A 12,171-nucleotide genomic window follows, 5' to 3' on the forward strand; every position below is an offset into this window, starting at 1 on the left:
AATGCCATTAAGACCATTTAGACCTTTGTTCATGGTCAGAATATAGCAATTTGAAATGTTTCCTAAACAGATGACCATCCTTACTCAGAATAAGTATTTATTTTAGCATTCTTTACTGTATGCAAATGTACATTCCAACATGCTGATAACAGTAGATATTGATGTGGCTTTCTGTTCATTGCCTTCAAAATCAATGCTTATGGAGAGAGGTGAATTTTGCCAATCAGTGCTGATTAATACTGCACTATTGTCTATATGCTGTCTGTAATCAAAAGCCAGAGTACACTTGAACTGGAAAATCTGTTGTTTTCTGTTCCTATCCATACTCTAAAGGCTTTTAAGGAATTGAAAAAGCTTCAGGGATGCTTTAATCTGTTCCCACAGATAATAGCTGACATGAAATTACTGTGCCAGACAGTATCAGCGGTGTAAGTTTGCAAACTGGTCAAGAGATATCCCAAGGAATTCAAGATAGCACTTTATTAGAATATAAACCGCACAAATAAAGTAAACATAGTATTTCTGCATCTCCAAAACCTTTTTGTTCTTAGAACTGTCACCCTTAAAATTTTGAAGTTAAACAAGAAGATCATCTTTACTTCAGGATTATTATTGTTGTTGGTATTGTGATGAAGAAAAAAGTATAGGAATTTTAATCATTAAAAAATAATGAAGTATTTGTAAATGTTTTGGTGTAGAAATAGACAAGGCTTTTGGGGCATGTGTGGTGTGTAATATTCTTAAATGGTTGCATTTGTCAAACTAGCAATAAGCTATTTAATTAGGAAACAAACAAACAAATAAACAAACCCCCCAAAAAAGAAAAAAGGTGGATCAAGCAATTAAAAATGTGTTCAGTTCAGAAGTACAGAAAGAAAAAGATTTCTTCAGCACAGTCTTCACAGGATGTAGCTGGAACATCTGTTCCTCTGCAAACGTTTCTTTACAGAGTGTAACATTGATGTTCCACCAAGCCACAAATAATGAGAAAAAAAAGATACCAAGAAGCCCAAGCCTGCCTTCTTTTCACCCCTAATTCAGGAGAATACAGAAGGGATCTGAATCTTAAATTAGATAAAAGTAGCTGGTACTTGATTTGAGTTTCTTCTGTGTATACTCTACACCCATACTCTTGTGCGCCTAGAGCTGACTTTTTACCCTGGTAGATCTGACAGAAAAAAAAAAAATGTTCTTGCATTAGCAAGATAAATTCTACTCAACTACCTCCAGTTTTCTTAGAATTGCATTGCAACGTATTTCCCAGTGTCACAAAATACTTTCTGCATTCTGAGCCCTAGAGTGAGTACATCAAATCAATAATTGCTTAAGCATATGCTTAATTACCCTAAAAAGCATATGCATTTTGAAACTACTGCATGAATTCTTAAAAAATAATTTAGTGGTTTCTAGAGCATTACCTCCCTCCTGTCTCTCCTGTACACTATTTACTGAAGCACAAAAAATGTTCATCTTAAAATTAACCCATGCATCTGAGTCTAAAAATATTCATTATTTGGATCACAGCATATTTTTCTCTGTGGCAAAGATAGTTTTGTTTTATTTTCCTTTTTTTGTTTGCTTATATAACGCCTAATACAACACCATATGAGATTTTCCATGATCTGGAGGTTAAATCCATTATGATATATTGCAGAAAAGAGTATAAAGGGATTAATTGCTGGACACCTTTTTCCAATAAAAGAAGAAAAGACCAGAAGAATAGCCACCAAGCTAAAACAAAGAAAAGAAAGTGGATCTTTATGCAAACACTTTTATGGAACAGTTATAAATTCAAAATTTGTTAACACCAGCTATTTATATCCTCCATCATCAACTAGAATAAGAAAAATGAAAAAAAATAAAAATAATTTAAATACATAAATTAAAAATAAAATTCAAAAAATAGCATTAAATTTGCAAATCACTAAAGAAACACTGTTCCTAAAGCATGATCTGAATAACATATGTTGACTTTTTTTCTTCTTTTGTCCCAGGGCTGAAAAACATAGAAACTAGTCTGAGTTGATCTCTAACCCTTCATCATGTCATTTCATATTATTTCATATTTTCTGTAGGGTACAGCTTTCTTTTTTGGGGAGGTAGAGGGTTTTAGAGAAAAGAATCAGATATTTTTTCTTCTAGGTCCTACTGTTTTATGGTTGACACTGTAATTTGCTTGCCCTTGACCTCTGTCTTAAAATTTATGGCTATCGCATCTTTACTGGCCATGCTTTTAATATTAGCAATTGGGAAGATGCTAGGGGATACTAAGCAGAACACTCTGCCTGCTACTTATCAGTTTGAACCAATCTTCAGTTATTTGTTGACCAAAACTGTTGTATCCACTTTTTATAGACAATCTTTAGCAAAATTAATAATTTCTAATTTCTGCCCTGTGTGTCATGTTGAATCAAATGCCTTTGTTAAATGAATAAAGCAACAGATGATCTTACAAAATGTTGCACTCAGTCTGGTTTGTAGTCAGCCTTACATGCTGGATTTGCTGAACCATCTCACTGTCTTTGCAGAAAGCAATTCTTTTTCTTTTTTCTTTTTCTTTTTTCAGCTCATTCTTCAAGTAATTATATCACATCCAGTAGTAAACTACAGTTATATTGATAAAGCACACTCTGCTAATGCTTCCAATTGCTCTGAAATCCATTCTTAATTCACTTTCAATTAAAGACAGTTTAATAAAAGGCAGTCATGTATCTGGAAAGTATCCCTTGAGAGCAATAAGGAATATCCTGTTTATATGTATTATATATTAACGTCTTCATACTTACACACAACTTTTGAAATATATGGATTGACAACAATGAAGTTGCATGCTAAGTTGCTCTCAGATAGAGATCCAAGAAAAAATAACTCCCATTTTTGACCTTCATCTCCCTGTATTGAATCTAACTTTGAAATTGACCCTGATTTGAGCAGGAACTTTGGTCAGGTGACCTCCAGAGGTCTTTTCAGACTTAAATTATTCTGTTATTCTGTGTTGTCTTTGTAGAGCTTCTAGACAAGAGTTCCATGAATCATCTTTTTGAATGAACTGTCGTAGAAGACATAAGCAGTCTTCTGTGGTAGAGAGGTAAAAATGGCAAACAATATCTCCAGCAAAAGACACTTGACATTGGAAAACATATGCAAATAATGTTAAAAATCTTTTCAGGATGTTACATGGGGACGTTTTCAAAAGCCTTCTCATCAGATATAAAATCATTCTGGTTGGCTGGTCTTGTGAATAGGTTTATTCATTTGATTCTTCATGTTGAACCTTTTTCCAATATCTGAGGAAAATATCTATCCCTGCATTTTGTGCCTCAGAGGAACCAAATTCATGCAGCTCTCAAGAAAGAACACAGTGTCTTTGAAGGAGAAATAACAATAATTTATAATCATAACTGACATTCCACTCTCCACTGACTAGAAGACGTAGGACACAAAGCATTTCATTGTATCAGGAAATCTGATTGATGCAGCAGTATACTAACTTGAACTGGACAAAATGTTTTTCATCTGAAAATGCCAATTTATCAAGTACAAAGTATTTTAGAGGCATCAGTCTTTGAAGAGACTGTATTTTGGAAGACTCTTTACAACATTTATGGTGAAAAACAGAGGTTTTTTTCTTTTTTTTTAACCTGGTTACTGGGCATTCCTTGGCAGCAAGTAATCCAAGCTTATCCATTTTCCGTTGCAGAATAGAAAGAACAGTGATTCCGATTGGAATATGGGTATTCACACTCCAGTTATATGAACTTAGAACAAACTGGAACTCCCTTTTTCCCACTCCCTCAGGAAAATAAAAATAAAAAAAAAAATAAAAAAGAGGAGTATAAATTTGGTTTATGTAAAAATGAAAGGAAATTCTGAAATTATAGCATCAAGAAAAAAGAAAATAGAAAAAAAAAGAAGATAGCTTTCAGCTAACCTGTTTTTTCCTTTGTCTTTGTATGTCACCCTCTTTTTCTCACTTTCTTTTACATAAAATTTAAATTTTCTTAAAATTTTCTTGTAAACCCTAGATATTAGTTTGAACATGGTTTCAGTTATCACTCTATGAGAAATTAAAATAAAAACATTTTCTTTTAACCAAGGAAGGTAAATTGAATGCAGTAATTCATTTTACCTAATCCCCACTCCAAAGATTAGATGTAAAACTGTCAGATGTGACTGTCACACAATCAATTTATACATTCATTCAAAAATGTCCAAAAGTTAATTCATGTTTTCCCTTAATAAAAAGCAAAACTTAAATTTGATCTTCCCCAAACACAGCTATCTCTAGTCCTGAGAGGTATCAGACTTGGTTTGCATATGCACACAAATACCACACAGTCTGCAGAAGCATTGGCAGTATGCTAGCACAATGTTTAGGATTTATTTTATTTTATTTTGTTTTATTTTATTTTATTTTGTTTTGTTTATTTTATTTTATTTTACTTTATTTTATTTTATTTTATTTGTAATATCATTATAGCATTTAAGAAAACATTGAAACGTACTGGTATTTTGATTTAACCATTATGAAGGAAAAATGTAAATCATAGTAAAAATCTTTTCAAGAGTCTAACAATGTATTTTTCCTTAAAGTCAGAGATATGTGTTGTTTTTGTTTGTTTGTTTGTTTTGTTTGTTTGTTTGTTGTTGTTGCTGTTGTTCTTGTTTGTTTCTTTCTTCTGTTATCTGTGGTATTAATTACAGTACTGTTGATTAATCATGGCATTTCCTTTGTTGTCACTCTTTCTGTTTATAATAAACAAGAAACATACCTTGATGACAAGCCTGAGAGAAATTCTTCATCCTTCTCATTTGATGAAAAGGCATTTTCATTGACTTTAGTGTCTTTGAAGTTTATCATACATGTCCTGCAGACAATGGGAAGCTTTTCCATTTATTTCAGCTGTGATCAGACCAAACTTTTCTGTGCAGTGGCAAATCTCAGGGCACTGGAAATAGGTAAGTTATCTTCTATTGTTGTTTCAAATTTGTGCTCAACTGAGAAATAATTTCATATGTAATTTTTATTTTCCTTTCTAAATAGCCAATCCTGAAATCCTTTTCAGAGGAGGACTGAGTCTGAACAAATAACTCGCAATAGTTTGGACCTCAGTTCTTCAAGCAGAAATATTTCCATAAAGGACGCCCCATTTTTCACAAAAACGTCTGTCTGTGAACTGCAGCCACTTCATAGAACATGTCCCTAGGATCTTCAAAACTTAATGCAATTCAGCAGATTACTCTTCACACAGATTTGCTGCTACTGATAACATGGAAAATAATACTATATGCAAGATTTTCAGATAAGCTGGGAGTGATTCATTTGTATGTTATATTAGCTTGCTCATTGTTTCTTCAGCTAAAAGTTAAAAGAAAGGCTAAGTGATTTCCTATATATATAAAACTACTGTTATGCCAAAATTTTTGAAGAAAGCAAAAACTTTCCAGTGTTCTGTACATGAGACAACAGAATCCATGTGAAGATAAGTTTTGCTTTTCCATTAACTTATTTTTCATCTTTAATACTGTGGATTAGACAGACCATTGCCAAATTAATAGAAGTGGAAATAAACTAATGGGAAGCATTTGCTTGTCATTACGTTTGAATATCATATGCTGCAGAAGATCTTTAATAATGTTATCTGTAAATTTTGTAAATCTGTTACATTTATACTCACAGTGCAAAAAACTTTTTAGTCTTTCATCCTTATGTCACTAACAGTTTACTAGTACAGAGTGCTTTTTACCCTGATGAATATGTAAAAATAATAGATTTTTCCAGGTAAGCCACCACTTAACCTCTTTACTTCAAGCAGTGTGGGAAATAATATATTTTATATAATATTTCAAAGAGCTTTACTATAAATGTGTTGGTAGTGTCATGCTTAATGATTTTCTGCATCCCTCCCACTGCATAAAATGTCCGTTCATAGGTTTCACAGTATCATAATCCAGTTTCAGCTCTTTCTGTCTCTCTTTCTTCCTCTGACTCATCCTTTCCAGCATTATCTTATTTTCCAGAAGGGAGTTCTTTCTTATTTCTTTTTTTTTTTTCTTTTTCTTTTTTTCTTGTTCCCAGTTCTGTTGTTGCAAAAAGTGAGAGGAAGTATAATAAAAGGGGGAGAGAAATTACAGAATTACTAAAGAATTAAAGTTATTCCTATTTTTCCTTTTTTTTTTTTTAATTACATTCTTAGATCAATTCATCAGAAATTCATCTGGAAATTCATCAGAATTTATTTCTTTAGGCTGAGATATTCAACTTGACATTGAAAGCTAACTTCTGGTATAGTTTTGTGTTAGTGTGCATGTCTGTGCTAGAACTCAGCAGTATAAGTGAGATTTTGTATATATTTTAAGTTCATATTTTGTTCTATAAATGCAACACTCTTGGGTGAAAGTAACAAAGTTTTGAGCACTTTGTTATCTGTTTGTGTTTGTAAACTTTGGTACAGATGAGAGGCATTCAAAAATAACTGTGGAAGTTTTTTGTCGAAGACTTGTGAACAGTGTAAAAAGGAGAGGGAATCTGGCACAATACAGAGTTTCAGAGTAAGCTTTATAGAACTGAAATACCTATAAAATCATAAAAACGTAAGAGATGGGCCTGGATGAGTACTCACCTAAACTGACTCTATTTTGTTTATTAATAGAAATAGGTTAATATTTTTTAACTTTCTATTTCTTTTGAATGGATAGTCATCTGTCTGGATTTAGAACAGTAAGCAAAGTGAAAATGCTTAAATGTTTTTTTGACTTAAAAAAACATCAAGCTGAATTGTGCCTCATAATGAGTTCTGTTACAGAAAAGGTCCAACACACCACCTCCGAATTTAATTCTTTGTTCACTGATCTTAGATTCTAATCTCCCTTCCGAAATTTACAGACTTCTGTAACGAACAGATTTTTCTTCTGTCTAGTGAATGCTAAATCAAAAAATATACTTTGACGCAAGGGAAAGAAAAAGCATTATAAATTACAGTTTATGTACTTGAACTCCAAAAACATGCAAATTAGTCTGTTTAGGTTCTTAGATGTCTTTGTCACATAATAATTCTTACAAGAATTATCACTTAATCACTTAATATACAAGAATAATTTTTTGCTTAGCTTAAAACCATGGTCCTGGAAAGAACATTTTTCTTTTGCACAATATAGTCATTAAAACATATTAAAACTCATTTTAAAGTGAGTTTTAGTATGGGTCATTCCCAGACTGAAAAGGTTTGCAACTACATCCCACCAGCATACTGAATATAGGGCATGCTAGAGAAAAAGAAATGTGGAAATAAACCACACAAAATGTAAGAGCTTAAGTTTGTGTACAAGTTAAGATAGATTCCTGTTGTTTTTCAATAAAGATAACTTGATTAAAAAATACATAGTTCTGCGAAAACCTATTTGTAGCACTCAAATGTCTGTTTTACCTAATCCCACATGTGTGACAATGAGTTCTCGAACTCCACTGTGCATTTTAAATAAAGCAGATGTCTTTTTAATAAGAGGTATAGGTATTCCAGACTTGGTTTTAAACTATTTGGGTTTATAATAGATAATATAAAATTAGCAAAGAGCTAACTATTAATTCACTTCAGAAGACAGAGATCATATTGAATAAATTATGTTTTATAAAAGAACACAACTTACCAACATAACGAGAAGCACATGAAAGGTTCGTTTTGTTCAAGATACTGTTTCAGTGAATGTATTGGAAAAGCTATTTACATATTTTCACATTAGTTTTGCCAGGCTTTATTTTTGCTATTATTCCTTGGTTATCTATTTTTCCCTTCAAATGAATTGTATACTTGCTTTCAAACTGCTGGAATCACAGACAAAAAGGACAAGAGCTTCTTCATGTTCCATCAAAAAGTTTTTCTCCAAACATTTTAATATCCTTTTGGATGTCTTTTTATTTCTCTATTCATTCCTCAGTGGATAACCGTGTAGCTATGTTCTCTTTTAGTCCACAAGTCCCACGATTTAAATCCTACTAATGTTTCAAAAAATAATTCATTCCAAGTAAAACTTGTTTTGTGAATTGTGTATCAAAACATTCCCTATGGGAGCAGGGGAGAGGTAGGGGGGAGAGATCAAGTAAGCAACAACTCTGAAGTTATAAAAAAGGATGAATTTAAGTGTATGCAAATGCCAGACAATAACAATTTTCAAATTTAAATAATTCATAGTGCAAAAATAAATGCCATACTGCCATCAAGTATACTGGAAACACATTCAATATATCAACTAATATATTAATCTGTGTATCAATTCCTTCCCTGTTTTAATGAATAAGAGGCCAAAGAGCATCCTGGAGAGCAGATCATGATCAACAAATAATGATAATTCCTTTGGTATCAGGACAAGGCTGCCTTGTCCTATTAATCAGGAATCAAACATTAGGAACATGAGTTTGTAATATAAGCTTTTTTTTGAAGTGTCAGCATATAAATGGAAAGCCTTGATAGTTTGTGAAATATTATGCATTGGCATAAATTTGATTAGAGGATTCAAGATACTTAATAAGCCCTTTAATACTAAAAACTTTTCAAGTATGAATAGACTTTTTTACATTATGTGTTCAGTAAAATATATTTTTATTATTATTAATGCACAATTTTTAGTTGTCTTCAGCTCCCCAGGACATTTAAACAGATTAGGAAGTTAATCCACAGCACAAACCTCTTTAAAGATCTCACAGTGAATCTGAGGCTGAGTTGACAAGTTATATCTACACTTGTATGTCATTATCCAACAGCTTCAAAATCTTCAGACAAAACCCTGAATTAGAGAACTGAGGAAATAATGTGAGGGGAAATTATTTTTATATTTTCTTAAATAAAATCATTATATACCTACAAGAATTGCTCTTTCTTGCTGGTGTCTAGTGAATAAAAGGAAGGTGGTTTGTTTTGTTGTTTAAATATAATAACAATGATAAAATAAGCTTAACCTTGAATATGAAGTAATAATTTAAAATTAATCTTTTGATATTTTAATATTAATCCATTGGAAAGAAAAATAGTATTGCAGTTCAAAAGTTAGACGACAGGAAACACTTTACCATTTGTTCTGAAAATTGACAAAATTACCAACAGATATTGAATAGCACCAAGTTCTTAACAACAGAGACAAACTTTTCTAAATTAGTCTCTGTTATTACTTAGAGAATTATTTTGTTTGATGTTTTAAAAATCAAATGTAATTGAGTTTCTGACGAAAATCTCTATGTGCTGTAAGGCATCTATGGGAAAGAATTAGCTTTTAAAAAACTGCATGTGTTAGTGTCATTCCTATAGAACTATAATTTATTGTATATTTATTGCATTTTAGATGTTTTAAATAGAATACTTTTGTTATGTTTTCCTTTGTGTGAATAAAGAAAGAGTGAAATAGCTGTTCTGGAACACATTTTCTGAATCACCTGATTTCTGATTTTTTCCCTCCTCCTAAAGTTTTTAACCCATAATTCTGCTTCATGAGTGAATAGATGTAAAAACAAGGATGATTTTATTTTAAATTTTTCTCCTCTTGATATGAAATTTCTTTCTTAAGTTTGTTTTGCCTTCCTTTGAAGGAAAATTCTGAAAGAATACTGTTGAAGCAATCAAGACTAGCAAGATTATAAGCAGAGAATATAAAGCTACTGGGCAAAGGTCAATGAAGAAAATTAACCCCATCTGAGGGCAGCAGTTTCCATAGATCACAGAGCTCTTAAAAGGGGATGAATTTTAAGCATTTGGATGCATTTTTTTTCCTCCAATGCTTACTTGACTTGCTTAGTCACCCCACACTAAATGAGGTATTTAAAGTGATACATTGAAAAGAAAAGGAAAAAAAGGAGGGGGGGAGGGGAGAGAAACTCCCAATTAAAGATAGATCTTTGATTTATAAGAGACTATTCTGCTTCATCTACAAAGAGGAAGGCAATGGACCTGGAGCTATACCTCCTTCTGCTCTTTGTGTAGCCTGGCTAGAAACACTTGTTGTGTTTATTGAATTTATTTGTACTTAAATTCACAGAACCATTGTGATTGTATCACTGTTTTCAATAAACACTGGAAATTTATTGAAATACAATGTAAAATTGATATGCAATTCCTTCCAGAGGAAATTGTTTTCCAGAGGAAACAATTACATAGCAGAAATGCAGTTAATTTGGGGGTTTAAGGAGGAGGGGCGCTCTCTAAGAAACTGTAGAATGATCTTCCAATGGAGATTTCCAGTTGTAGAGTATACTCATTTTCACTGTCTTGAAAAGGACAAATATTTCCTTCATGCCAAATTTTTGTTACCCATTGCCCTCTCATCCATCAGCCAACCATTTTGTCTTCATCACAAAAGAAAGTATCAAAAATGTTGATGTAAGGAAAGAAAAGTGTTGATCAGTGATATTTAACAAGTAACAGAAAAGACAATAACAGCAAAGTCAGACTTTTTTCTTCACCAGAGACTAGTAAACCATCTTTACAAGAGGTGTGTTCTACACAAGAGCATGGGCTCCACCAGCTGTTTAGGTGGCTGAGTTCCATAGAGGGTGTGGGAACCCTCACAGGCAGCAACTATTTTGAAAGTAAATATCAAACCCCTCTGAAGTACAGCACTATAAGAATGTTCTGATGACATGAACTACAAGGATGAAGTTTCAAACTGCTTTTCAAAGTCATCAAATTACTGTCAGTAAATTCCTCCTATTGATACTGAAAACATGTTTGCTGGATTTTCATAAATATGATACGTCACCTAACAGCCTTTTATACTTTACTAATGATCTGATGTATAACATATGTATATAATGATCAATTAATTTACCTAAGAAAAGCTGTTACTATCTGAAGTTACTATTGAGAATTGGGACAGAGTAAAGGCATTTCTGAAGCACTGGAAATAGTAATTATCTTTAAAATAGGAAGAGGAGATATAGGGCAATACAAGACAATTAGCTTAATTTTCACTCCCAAATAAAGGACTAGAATAAATGAACAGTCTGTAAGTGTCTAAAAGAATAAAAGGAGATGAGCAAAATGAACATGATTTTGTGAAAAATAAATTGATTCAGATAAATCCAATTTACTCCTACGAAAGAGTAACAATCCTTGCTGATAAGGCAGAAACAACAGCAACTGTCATGTATCTTGATTTTATTTGATACTGACACATACAATACATTTATATGAAAATTAGAAAAATTAAAAAAATTTGGATGAGATTAATTGTTTTCACTAAGTAAATGGGGCAAGACAAGCAGGGAAATGTGCTAAAGGAACAGTGGTGTTTGTTTGTTTTTTTTTTTTTTTTTTTTTTTACCTTCACACTGAATGGATATATCAACAGGAATTTTGTGAGGATATTTTCTGGAACTTTCTAGTGTTATTCAAAATTATACTAACGGTGGGTATGTAAAAGTGAGGTTGCCTTCTTATTGGTAGAACAACAAAAAACAAACAAACAAAAAAACACTCTAAGAGCTGCAAGTCTATCAGGGAACAGGATGATAATTAAAATAACCTTATAAACCAAAGAAAGGTTTGAGGGAAAGTTGTACAGTTCAGTAAGAGCAAATGCAAAGTTCTCATAATCTTGTAGGAACAATCAACAGATAGAAGACACAGAATGACTGTCTAAAGCAGTCTATGAAAATTATCTAGACAGCATAGATTTTCGAACTGAGAAAGAGTCAATAACATCACGCAACTTTGAAAAAAAGGCCAATACCATTCCAGGACATACAATTGGATTTCTGTAAGACCCACGCAGTTCTTTTCTGCTTGAAGTGATAGGGCCTCTAATGCCCAGTTTTGGAGCATGTTAGCCTTCAGTATTTGAAGTATCTATACAAAGTCCACAGAAAGCAACAACAGTGATAACATGGGTTGTGAAAGAAATGTTGAGATTGCTCTGATTGCTTAATATGAAGAAGAAAAACCTCGGGAAACATCTTATAATTAACTAAAAATTTGAAAAATATAGTTCTGAAGTATAAACTGAGAAGGAAGAAATTCCTTATGTCAGTGGTAGAAGTAGTTGACAAAGGAGCCATTATTAAAGCAATAGAGATTTCTATTAAGCTAGCAAAGCCATTGCAGCACTAGCGTAAACTGCTTGGGGGGGGGGGGGGGGGGGGCAGGAGTGGGAAGCCATTGTCATAGGTTTTGAAAAACAGATTAGTCT

The sequence above is a fragment of the Anser cygnoides genome, chromosome 1 (assembly GCF_040182565.1).
Source record: "Anser cygnoides isolate HZ-2024a breed goose chromosome 1, Taihu_goose_T2T_genome, whole genome shotgun sequence".
Lineage (NCBI taxonomy): Eukaryota > Metazoa > Chordata > Aves > Anseriformes > Anatidae > Anser > Anser cygnoides.